The sequence below is a fragment of the Mixophyes fleayi genome, chromosome 4 (genome assembly GCF_038048845.1).
Source record: "Mixophyes fleayi isolate aMixFle1 chromosome 4, aMixFle1.hap1, whole genome shotgun sequence".
NCBI lineage: Eukaryota > Metazoa > Chordata > Amphibia > Anura > Limnodynastidae > Mixophyes > Mixophyes fleayi.
The window spans coordinates 14,853,050-14,865,231 of NC_134405.1; the positions used below are offsets into that span (position 1 = coordinate 14,853,050).

At 43.9% G+C, this 12,182-nt stretch overlaps 1 protein-coding gene across 3 annotated transcripts in view; it reads left to right on the forward strand.

Moving 5' to 3' along the window:
• Positions 1–12,182, forward strand: part of LOC142151044 (uncharacterized) — an 89,335-nt gene that overhangs the window by 901 nt on the left and 76,252 nt on the right. Inside the window, exon 1 of one of the 3 annotated variants that reach the window (XM_075206320.1) lies at positions 10,667–10,682. The exons of the other annotated variants lie outside the window; for them this stretch is intronic. The gene's annotated coding sequence lies outside the window, so the exon portion shown is untranslated. Of the gene's footprint in view, positions 1–10,666; positions 10,683–12,182 lie in introns of those variants that run through there. 3 annotated transcript variants of the gene reach the window in all.

The following is a 12,182-nucleotide window of genomic DNA, read 5'->3' on the forward strand; positions in this document are numbered from 1 at the left end:
CCTCGCCCCGTCCCGCAGTGCCCCTCGCGCCGTCCCACAGGGCCCCTCGCACCGTCCCGCGGTGCCCCTCGCACCGTCCCCCAGGGCCCCTCGCTCCGTCCCACAGGGCCCCTCGCACCGTCCCGCAGTGCCCCTCGCACCGTCCCCCAGGGCCCCTCGCTCCGTCCCACAGGGCCCCTCGCACCGTCCCGCAGTGCCCCTTGCGCCGTCCCGCAGTGCCCCTTGCGCCGTCGTGCCCCTCGCACCGTCCCACAGGGCCCCTCGCACCGTCCCACAGTGCCCCTCGCATCGCCCCACAGTGCCCCTCGCACCGTCCCGCAGTGCCCCTCGCCCCGTCCCGCAGTGCCCCTCGCCCCGTCCCGCAGTGCCCCTCGCTCCGTCCCACAGGGCCCCTCGCTCCGTCCCACAGGGCCCCTCGCACTGTCCCGCAGTGCCCCTCGCACCGTTTCGCAGGTCCCCTCGCACCGTCCCTCTACGCCCCTCGCACCCTCCCACAGGGCCCCTCGCACCCTCCCACAGGGCCCCTCGCACCCTCCCACAGGGCCCCACGCACAGTCCCACAGGGCCCCTCACACCGTCCCACAGGGCCCCTCGCACCGACCCCATTCCATCGTAGGTACAGTATAGGGTCTACTGCCCATGTTACGTCCACATTCCCAGTCTCCCTCTTACACACAATATACAGGGACAGTTCACCCGCAATATACTAAGACCAGGGGGTATATTTATGAAGCAGCGTTATGCCGTGTTTGTTAAAACGTCAGTGTTATTAACGACAAAACCAACCAGATATTGTCTGTAATAAAATTTCTATTAAATAAATATGCCCCCCAGGATTCCCTTCCACAGTCATACACACTGACACCATTTGTTTGCATTATACATTTATAACACTCTATGTAGGCCGTTATATATAAATAATGAAGACAAATCGAGATGCACTGATACTATTTAAGAAATATTTATTGCTATGCTTTAAAATGATTTAAAAAAAATTTGTGTAAGTAACTTTATTATAACCAGCCTAATAAAATTCAGAAATAGTTAGTAAAATGCAGATATAGAGCTGATCCTTGCTATGCGTCATAGAAATTCCATATAAAGTGTTTACGGCCAGAGTTTCTCTAAACCCTCATTACCAGTTATAGTCATTTTTCTATATGTTTGTAAAATGTACAATAATGTCTATTCCTGTATCCAGGTGAATCTTCTATTGTTTATTTCATGACAGAAATGGCTTTCTATTGGCTACATTCTATATAAGTATATCCTAAAATGTAATCATCGTCATCATCATCAACATTTATTTATATAGCGCCAGCAAATTCCGTCGCGCTTTACAATTGGGAACAAACATTAATAAGACAATACTGGGTAATACATACAGACAGAGAGGTAAGAGAACCCTGCTCGCAAGCTTACAATCTATGGGACAATGGGAGTTAGAAACACAAGGACATGTGCTACATCATATTGCACAATGGACCAGCTAGAATGCAAAGGTAATAGTATTGAGTGGGCTGTGTGTGTTGCAGTGTTGGTCAGAGTGTTGTTGTCTTGCGTTAGCTGTGTAGAGGATGGTAATAGGGTAATCTAGGGAGTTTAAGATGGTGGTTGAGGAATATCATAACCTTGTCTGAAGAGGTGGGTTTTCAGTGAACGCTTGAAGGTTTGAAGACTAGAGGAAAGTCTTACTGTGAGAGGGAGGGAGTTCCACAAAGTGGGTGCAGCCTGGAAAAAATCCTGTAACCGAAAATGGGAGGATGTGATGAGAGTGGAAGAGAGACGTAGATCTTGTGCAGAATGGAGGTGTCGAGTTGGGAGATGTTTTGACACAAGTGAGAAAATATATGTCGGTGCAATTTTGTTGATAGCCTTATATGTTAGTAGAAGAATTTTATATTGGATTCGTTGAAATACAGGCAGCCAATGTAGAGACTGACAGAGTGGCTCAGCAGAGGAATAACGGTTAGTAAGGAAAATCAGTCTAGCCGCTGCATGCATAATAGATTGTAGGGGTTCAAGTCTGACTTTGGGAAGACCAGTAAGGAGGGAATTGCAATAGTCGATGCAGGAGATGATGAGTGCATGAATTAATGTTTTTGCAGTGTCTTGTGTGAGATATGTGCGTATTCTGGAAATGTTCTTTATGTGTATGTAACATGATTTAGATATAGAGTTAATGTGGGTGAATAAACGACAGTTGTGAATCAAGCATTACACCTAGGCAACAAGCTTGCGGGTGGGATTTATGGTCATGTTATCAACAGAAATAGAAATGTCAGGCAGGAAGCTTCTGATTTTGGGTGGGAATATTATTAATTCAGTTTTTGAAAGATTGAGTTTGAGTTGGCGAGAAGACATCCAAGATGAAATGGCAGAAAGACAGTCAGTAACGTGAGACAACACAGTTGGTGAAAGATCAGGAGAGGATAGATAAATTTGTGTATCATCTGCATAGAGATGATACTGAAATCCAAAGGAGCTTATTAGTTTTCCAAGAGAAGTGGTGTAGATAGAGAATAGCAGAGGACCTAGGACTGTGGCTTGTGGTACTCCAACTGATAAAGGAAGCGGAGAAGAGGTGGATCCAGAGAAATTAACACCAAAAGAGCGATTAGATAGGTAGGATGAGACCCAGGATAGGACAATGCCTTCAAGACCTAAGGGTTGTAGCGTTTGTATGAGGAGAGAGTGGTCAACAGTGTCAAATGCAGCAGAGAGATCCAGGAAAATTAAAAGAGAGTAATAGTTATTATTTTTTGCTGTGATCAAATCATTGACAACCTTGGTCAGCGCAGTCTCTGTGGAGTGTTGAGAGCGAAAGCCTGACCGAAGAGGATCCAATAGGTTGTTTGCTGTGAGAAAGTGTGTGAGGCGAGTTTAGGCAATTCTCTTGAGAAGCTTTGAGGGGCATGGGAGCTGGGAGATGGGGCAGTACTTTACGAGAGAGTTAGGGTCAGAATTCTGTTTTTTTTTTTAAATGGGAGTAATCACTGCATGCTTGAATAGTGATGGAAAAATACCAGTAGAAAGAGTTAGATTACAGATTTTAGTTAGAGGGGGAATGAGCACAGGAGACAGGTACATACCAATTTGTGAGGGAATGGGATCAAGAGGACAGGAGGTAGAGTAGGAAGATGAGAAGAGAGTAGAAACTTCCTCTTCATTTGTGGGATCAAATGAAGAGCGAGTGTCAGAGGGTGCTACAAAGGAATTGAGCTGATTGCTTGTCAAGGGAGACAATATCATTTCAAGTCTGATCTTATCAATTTTGTCCTTAAAATAGGAAGCAAGATCCTGGGCACTGATGGTAGTTGGAGGATTTGGGGCAGGAGGATTCAGAAGAGATTTAAATGTGTTAAAGAGGTGTTTAAGGTTAGAAGTCTGAGCATAGATGAGAGATTGGAAGTAGGTTTGTTTAGCAGTGTCCAGAGCATTTCTATAGGAGTGGTAGATATCAGTATATGTGATGAAATCATTAGAGGTACAAGATTTACGCCAGTGACGTTCTGCTTTACGAGAAAGTTTTTGTAGAGTGTGTGTTACTGTAGTGTGCCACGGTTGGCAACGAATTCTACGCAAAGTATGTATTGTCGCTGGAGCCACTTGATCCAGGGCAGTTGCTAGGGTTTGATGAAAATGGGGTACTGCCCGATCAGGGGAGGAGAATGTAGAAATTGGGGAGAGAAGGTGTTGGAGAGAGGTGGAAAACTGTTGAAAATCAATAGAGTTGAAATTCCAGCGGTTGTGAGGAGGCTTGGAAGAGTTTGACACTAGGTAGAGTAAAGAACGGGGGGTGAGCGAGTAGCTAATAAGATGATCCGAGAGGGGGAAAGGAGTGTTAAGGAAATGAGAAACTGAGCATAGTCTAGAGAAAACAAGATTAAGACAGTGGCCATCCTGATGAGTAGCGGATTCAATCCACTGGAAGAGGTCAAGTGAGGAGGTTAGAGAGAGTAGTTTGGAAGCAGCATTGGAACGTGGATTAGAAATAGGGATGTTGAAATCACCCATGATGATGGTGGGGATGTCAGAGGATAAGAAGTGAGGGAGCCATGCAGAGAAGTGTTCAAGAAATTGTTTGTGTGGACCAGGGGAACGATAGATGACAGCAACACGCATAGAGAATGGGTTAAAAATCCTAACCGCATGTACTACAAAGATGTGAACGTGAGTGATGGGACATTTGGTAGAACTGTGAATGTGCACTGTGGGGAGAGAAGTAGTCCAGCCCCCCCTCCTTGTCTGCCTCCCGGTCTGGGAGTGTGGGTGAAATGAAGACCACCATGTGAAAGGGCTGCAGGTGAGGCAGTGTCTGATTGCGTGAGCCATGTTTCTGTTATTGCTAGAAGGTTGAGGTTGTTTGAGAGGAAGAGATGAATGGAGGTAAGTTTGTTACAAACAGAGCGTGGATTCCAAAGGGCACATTTAAAGGACTTTGGAAGAGAGGGGAGACAGGTGATGCGTTTGAGGTTTGCTGGATTTCTGTAGTGTTCAGATATATGCGTGTGGTAGAATTGAGGGGGACCTGGATTAGGTGATATATCACCAGCTAGTAGAAGCAGGGAGAAAGAAAGGCAGGAAAGGTGATTGTAAGATGTGTGTCTTTTTAGTTTCTGGTGATAGGGTGCGGCTGTTAAAGTTATTGACTTTAAATAGGAAAACAGTTCATGAGTGTTAGAGTTGAGTGAAGTAATGAAGGGGCAATGTGGACAGAGGTGTGTGTTGCAGGATGGGTGAGGGATGATATAGTCCTAAAGATAATGCCATGAAAAGAGAGAAAGAAAAATATTTTGGCAAGCATTGGGATTTATGAGTCAAATAGCTAAAATGAGGGAATTAAAGGAATTGCCTAATTGCAATGCCCAGTGTAATCAGATAAGTAGGGCAGAGCTAGGCTGCAGCAAATGTAGTTTATCCATGGATGTCTGAATGGTATAGAGCAAGGGTCAGGGAACTTTTTTACCTTTTACCCCCAAATATATTTAGATATGCCGACGTTACCCCCTTGATTTGAAAGTAAGGAAATTATATATTATTAATTATTGGAATTCAAAATTTTATTAAATCTATTCAAAATTTCTTTGAAAGCTTTAACTTCAAAACTTCAGGTTTTGGAGAAATGATGTTGCTTAATTTTTGATACGAGAACATCAATATTGGGGCATTTTGATGTCAGAGCAATTTGGATACAGTCTTTAGCGTCCAATCGATATCTCTGCTTTGTTTTTATGTTCGTTAGAGTGGAAAATCCTTGTTCGCAAAGGTGGGTTGTTACAAAAGGCAGCAACTTTTTGACTGCCTCCTCATGTGCAATTTTGAATGTCTTTGCAGCTGTTGACTCCCAAAAATATGACAGATCTGCTTTGTTTTCAAATGCAATACGTGCTTCATTATTGCATCGAAGCTCAAGAAGTGCCTCTGCCAACCCTTGAGGCTCTTCTGGTACAACAGCAATTTCACATTTAAAGGAGTCTACAATCCAACTGACAGCATGTGAATTGGTAGCATTACCCCCAGGAATTTCATTTTTACCCCATTTGGGGTAATTTACCCCTGTTCCCAGAACACTGGTATAGAGTAATGATGTGGGAGCCATGTGGGGGAATGGGTGGAAGTGTTGAATGGAGAGTAATAAAGAGCAGGTGATTGAATAGCTGAGTTTTTGCAGAGTCATGAGAGAGGAGAGTGGTTCAAATTCAGTATCATTTCTTCCTACTTGTGATGGCAGACAAAGCATTAAGTAGAATTGAAAGCACAGTGATGAGATAGGGGACTGAAATAGCTGTAGCATGGGTAGGGAGTGGTTGAGCAAGTAGCACAGCAGGCTGATTAAACATAGTGGATTTTGCAGTGAAAACAAACTGACAGATAAAACAAACTTTCATGAGATGAGAAGAAAATAAGATCAGAGTCCAAAACAGTCCTCATGCTGCATGGAGCTTGTAGCCAGGGTGAGTTGAAAACATCAGAGGTAGAATATGGAGTTTCAAGTGAATACTGACTGTAGTCCTTGTGTAGCTTAGTTAATAGGCAAAATGTTCTTCTCCTGTTTCCTCCTGTTTAACTCCGGCATAACTCCGAATTATGCTATTTAAATTTGTTACACTTGTAACTGACACACTTAGAACTAGACACACACTAACTATGCAGCCATCACAGGCTTGCAGCCATTGTGTATATATATATGTGTGTTTGCTGTTTCCTATGATTTAGGTAAATGTATAGGGTCAGTACTGGCACTGTGTGTGAATGCCTTCATCTTTTTTTGCTTTGTTTTGATTTTTCAAATGGTGCAACCTCAACAGGTCAAGTCGCAGCTGAAATATCAAATCTGGTGTAAGTATAAAAACTTGTTTAAAGTCTTTTCTTGGTTCTTTCTTTTTCTTATGAGAGATAACTCAGACCCAGGAGCTCTCAATCCTGCAGGGGCACCTCAGTGACCAAGTGATCCCCGGGTGGACCGGATGCTGGAAGTATATATATATATATATATATATATATATATATATATATATATATATATATATAGCACGGTAATAATAATGATTCCTGTCCACCTCTCTGGGGTCTCGGCTCCACGTGAGCGACATTACTTAGAAACCTGATCTGACCCAGTCCACCCCACGGTACTCCCACCATGTTACTCCTGACCTGTCCATGTTGGAGGGAAGAGGGCTTGGGAAGGAAACACAGAGAAGATTTATAGCCCGAGAGCTGCATAAGAGTCTTATTCCTTCCAGAGATTCAGGAAGGATGATTGGGTTTCATAACCAAAAGCAGGATATCCGGTTTGCAGAAACCATTGCTTGAGGGTTATTGTACAGAGCGGACACTGCTGATAAGAATTTTACCTAAACACCCATTAAAGATAACGTGTAGAACATGAATGCCCACGAAATGCTGCTAAATGCCTAGGAGGGCTGGGAGTTTCTGGCTATAGATATTGTAGATGAGATGATTGTACACCTCGTGTTGTCTGACACCTGCTTGCTTGGGACAACCCCAATTTGGTTTGGGGAAGGACTGAATTTAGATGTTTAGCCAAAATGTTAGCTTAGATTTTTAAGTTGACGTTCAGTAGTGAGATGTCCTTATAGATACTGCATGACTGTGGGCCTGGTTTAGGGTGACGGCGATGTTGACCTTGGTTGTTGCAAAGTAAATTGCTGCCCTCTGTAAAATAGTGTTAAACAGGTTGGTTAAATTTGGGGGCTAATATGTTTGCTAATTTTTTATAAAATTGGGAAGTTAAGCTGTGTGGGCTGTAAGCTGAGGCTGGTTTTATGGATTTAATTACCTGAAGTGTCTCTTCTACAGTGATTTCATCTTTAAGCACCTCCAAGCTTTCTGGGGACTTTCGAAGGCTCGTGTGAGATGGGATTTTTGGAAGTTGTAAAATCTGAAATTTTTTACAACTATCTAAGATGGGTCTTAAGTGACTTAATGTTGGGAACCTTTTGTTGGTATATGTTCACTAGAATAGGGTCACATTTGTCCCCCTTATCGTAGTTGTTGTTGAAGCTTTCTGAGAGTGATAGCTGCCTTTTTTTGAAGAGAGAATGGAATTAGTCCTTACACACATTCATCGCAGAATTGAATGTTGGTTGTGCTTGGAATTCCCATATTATAGATTTCCTGAGCTGATTTCCTACATTCCTGCCCTTACAGTTGTGCCCCAAGTTCCTCCTATGCCTCATAGTTGTGCCCCCAGTTCCTCCTATGCCTCATAGTTGTGCCCTCAGTTCCTCCTATGCATCACAGTTGTGCCCCCAGTTCCTCCTATGCCTCATAGTTGTGCCCCCAGTTCCTCCTATGCCTCATAGTTGTGCCCCCAGTTCCTCCTATGCCTCATAGTTGTGCCCCCAGTTCCTCCTATGCCTCATAGTTGTGCCCCCAGTTCCTCCTCTGCCTCATAGTTGTGCCCCCAGTTCCTCCTATGCCTCATACTTACCTCTGGAGTACACATCTATCATCCACAGGAGCTGCCTCACTAAAGCAGCCGTAGATAACCAAACATACAGCAGCTCCATTTCACTCATCTTCGGCTTCTTTAGTTTAACAGCTGGGGAGTGCCAGACAGATGTGGTCGATGTGTCACTTCTGGCACGCGTGCCGGGGGTTGCCGACCCCTGGCCTAGAGTTTCATTATTAAACTCTGTATCCATAACAGCAATAGTGAAGGTTTTATACCATTTTAACAATGGAATCAGTTCACAGATATACATAAATTATTAAAGGGGTGTCTGGACAGTCCATTGGAGAGCATCTATAGAGGCCAGCAGGAGAGGAAGTGAGTGAGTCCAGTGTAAGCTAGGCTGGGGATAGGAGACATCTCCACCAAGATATATTTAAGAAGAAAAGGTCCAGGGCTCAAGAACAAATCCTGTGACTTGCGTACAGTGAGGGCCTACTGGAAAGCAAGGGTACAATGTACAGGTCTTAAATGTTGGTGTTTATAAAGTGGTGTACTTGCGTAAGTGTGATCCTTTACATATAGACAGAACACGTTGAATAAGTGCCCAGATAATGTGTAAACCTTATTGGAGGAGCCCTGGTCCTAGACTGGGGTCCTCCACGCTCGAGCCCACAAGGCCAAAGTTTCCCGAAAAGTGGCATGGCTGCTCATTGTTGTGTTGGGCTCTAGGCATGCCTTGTTGGGGGTATGCCTAGGGCTCTGTTGGGGAGGTACAGTATGTCATGGTTACTCCTGGAGCGGGTGCTTTATGGACCTGCTGCTGGTGTGTGCAGTATTTCCAGGGTTATTTCACTGAAGGGATAGGCATGCCCCCATCATGGTGTGACCACAACCTGTCTCTTTGTAGCAGTGCACCACTTTCTCCCAACAGGACAAAACTAAATGTTTGGCAATATGTCTGTCTATAGTGACAATTGTATATTTGGTGTATGATATCAATGTGACCTATGTATTGTGATCAATGTGACTTAGTATCAGGGCTGTCCAAGAACAACTTTGGAGCCCAGCATGGCTGCGTTTTGGGCCATTCTCAAACTCCATGTGCAGATTTGTTTTGTTTTACATTTTTTTTTTGTTTTGTTTTTTTACCGGTTTATTGAAAACTTCAGGCACAATCACAAAAGTGAGGTTACATCAAAGTATAACAACAACAGTAGAGTTGACAAACACAATAAAAAACAATACATGTAGTAGCAAGTAAAAAAAAAAGCTAAAAGAACTCTAGCAACAATGAAAAAAACAAAGCTAAATAAGAAACAAGAACACAGTAATTTTTATTTTTTTCAGAATAAAAGGAAAGGGGGGGGGAGCAGGTAAGAGAGAGTGAAGGGTAGAAGGGTGGGGGTCCCTCAGGAAGGGGGAGGGGGTAACATAAGAGAGAAGACAAGGGACAGAGCCACCAAAAAGCAGGACAGCATTAGGAATAAAGGGACTATATATTATTAAGATTGGTCCAAGTGGTCCACGTTTTAAGAAAGGAGAATGACGGATTTCTCAGGATGCTAGTCATACACTTCTATACACATTCACTTGATGCTAGTCATACATCTCGTAAGGAAGCCACATAGTATAGTAATGATCTTTCCAGGAAATAGCTATTAAACAAATGGCTGCACTGAAGATGTGTCTGCTGAGTTTGTTAGTGATTTTACAGGTGGTCCTGAAAGGGCAGGGGTATAAGGGCATGTTGCAGTTGGAAAGAGAGAACAGTAGCTGTGAGAGTGTTGACAAAGATATGAACTTCTGACCAGAACCTCTGCAAGACCGGGCAAATGTGGTAAAACAAACCAGAATCCTGGCAACCTCTCCATCAAAGGAGAGCGGAGTCAGGAAATATTTTATGAAGTCTGAGCGTTTTCCTTATCCCTAACAACAAGAGAAGATTTGGAGATCCCTTCCCAGATGTCCAACCAGTCCTCCTCGTCGTGTACCTCACCAAGGTCCCCAACCCAATTCATAACAGTAGAGGGTATGTGGGGGGGAGGGGGTGTAAGAGAAGTAAGTGTAAAATGGTAAAGAGAGGAGATGAAGTACATATGGGGACAGCGGTCTGGCAGATATCCTGGGGAGGGAAACACAAAAAGAATTATGGATTTTCAGATACTGATGCTGTAGAAGGAAGCGCGTATGTGTCACGAAGAGTAGCAAAAGTGGTAAAGACGCCTTGCACTGCGAGTTCAATGATAAAGTGAAGTCCAGATACAACCCAAGCAGACAAAGGATGAGGGTGAAGACCTGTAGAGAAATCGGGCTTATAACAGAGGGGAACAAGAGGAGACAGGTGAAGGGGCCAATTTATAAATACAACTACAGCAACACCAAGTTATAAGGGAGAAGTTAATGACTGGATGGGAGTGGGCCTCAGTAGGCCATGGGGAACGTGGGGTCCAGAGGAGCGTAGAGGTGGAGAGAGAGGAAAGAGAGTCAGATTCCATATCAACCCAACTTCAAGAGCCAGGAGAAGAATTCCACTGAATACATTGTGTTAAGAGAGCCGAATAGAAGTATTTCTTAAGATTTGGGACCCCTAAACCACCTGCCAGGCCACCATGTGCAGTTTTAATGATGGCTCAGCAGCCTTCAGGTGTGTTATACCAGTATAACCTGTTTATAGTGATCTCTGTGAATCAGGTGTGTGATATCTGTGTAACCTGTGTGTAGTGAGCAGTCTGAACTGTCAAATGTGATCGGTGTGTATCAGGTGTGTTATACCAGTGTAAAGCGATACCAGGTGTGTGATATCGGTGTGGCCAGGAAGGTATCGGATGCCAGGATGCTATTGCCTCAATTGTGTAAACCATTGGGAATTGATCCCTTTTGGAATGAATCAGTTTCCAGAAGTTCCCAACTCAGGTATGTGTGACAGATTTCAATTGGAGCACAATGCACTAACTGGGTGTTGGGACGGCCAAGACACCTGGCCACAAGAGGACCATTGGAGGCCGTATGGTATTGTGTGAGGTCACTTAGCAGTCTTATGAAGCTGGATCAGAGGAACTTCTGAGAAACACTGACCAGGGCTCTACGGCTCATGAACAGAGGTCACACAGGGCCTCATGTAGAATTTGACGCATCTTGCCACCAAAATGCAGACGGAAAATGTGTCTTAAGATCGCTGTGACTGCATACTACGTCAAAAACACAGATGCTGGAGGAAGATACACGTAAAGCGCATAATTTAAGCTTATCATGCAGTAGAGAGAGGCGAGGCGCTAGTCATCATGAAATTGATGTTGATAACTAGTATTTTAATATGGTTATTTTACTTTTAAAAAAGAAAAAAAAAAGCAGGGTGCCCCCCAACAAATGCTACCAGCTCTAGTGCTCATAGCCCAGGCTGGCGGCGTCAATTGTGAGGGGGGGGTGGGGGGTGTTCCCTGCAAGAACCGCTAACAGCACTAGGCTATGACACTATGGCTCCGTTCCCCAGGAAAACCATCACTGTGGTGGGCTCTTCCCACACCCCTGGTTGTGGGTGTGGTGTAATGAAATGGTGAAAAATATCAGTTTTCCGCTGGTGAACTACAGGTTCCATCAAGCCCTGTCATGCCTACAATGTAAAATGTTTATGCTTGTTGATTTATAAGTGTCAGCATATCAATGGCTGCCAGAGAATGTTGTCACTTGTAGAACTACAAGCACCAGCATTCCCTGGCATGCAGTGCCCGCTGGGACCAGTATTGCGCTTAAAAAAACACACTGGAAAATAGACGCCATTGAAAATGATCTTTATTACAAATAAAACCCCACAACCCCTCTTCTCAGCTTTATTTCTCACTTAGATCTGGAGCTCCTCACAATCCAAAGGGTTAAAAAAAACAAAAAACCATATGAACGCCAAAAGGACTACTCCTCAGAGGAGCCGCATTGTAAATGATCGGCTTAGAGCCAATCATTCTAACCAGAGTGACTTCGCTAGGATTGGTCAGCGTAGGAAGAGCCGAGCTGAATGGTTAGATGCTATGTACTTCATTCATACAGTTTATTAATGAAGTACATTGTACATATATCCCAGCACTATGTTGTTTTTCTATCACTAATATATTCATGAGACTTTGGGATCTGCAGCTTTTGTTGTATTTTTAGATGTAAGTTTTACAATTAGGGGATTGAGATCATCATGGAGGAGGGGGCTATAGGAGCAGCACTGTTAGTTCACAACAGGAAACCATTACATATGTTATAGGGGTTGCATTTGTAA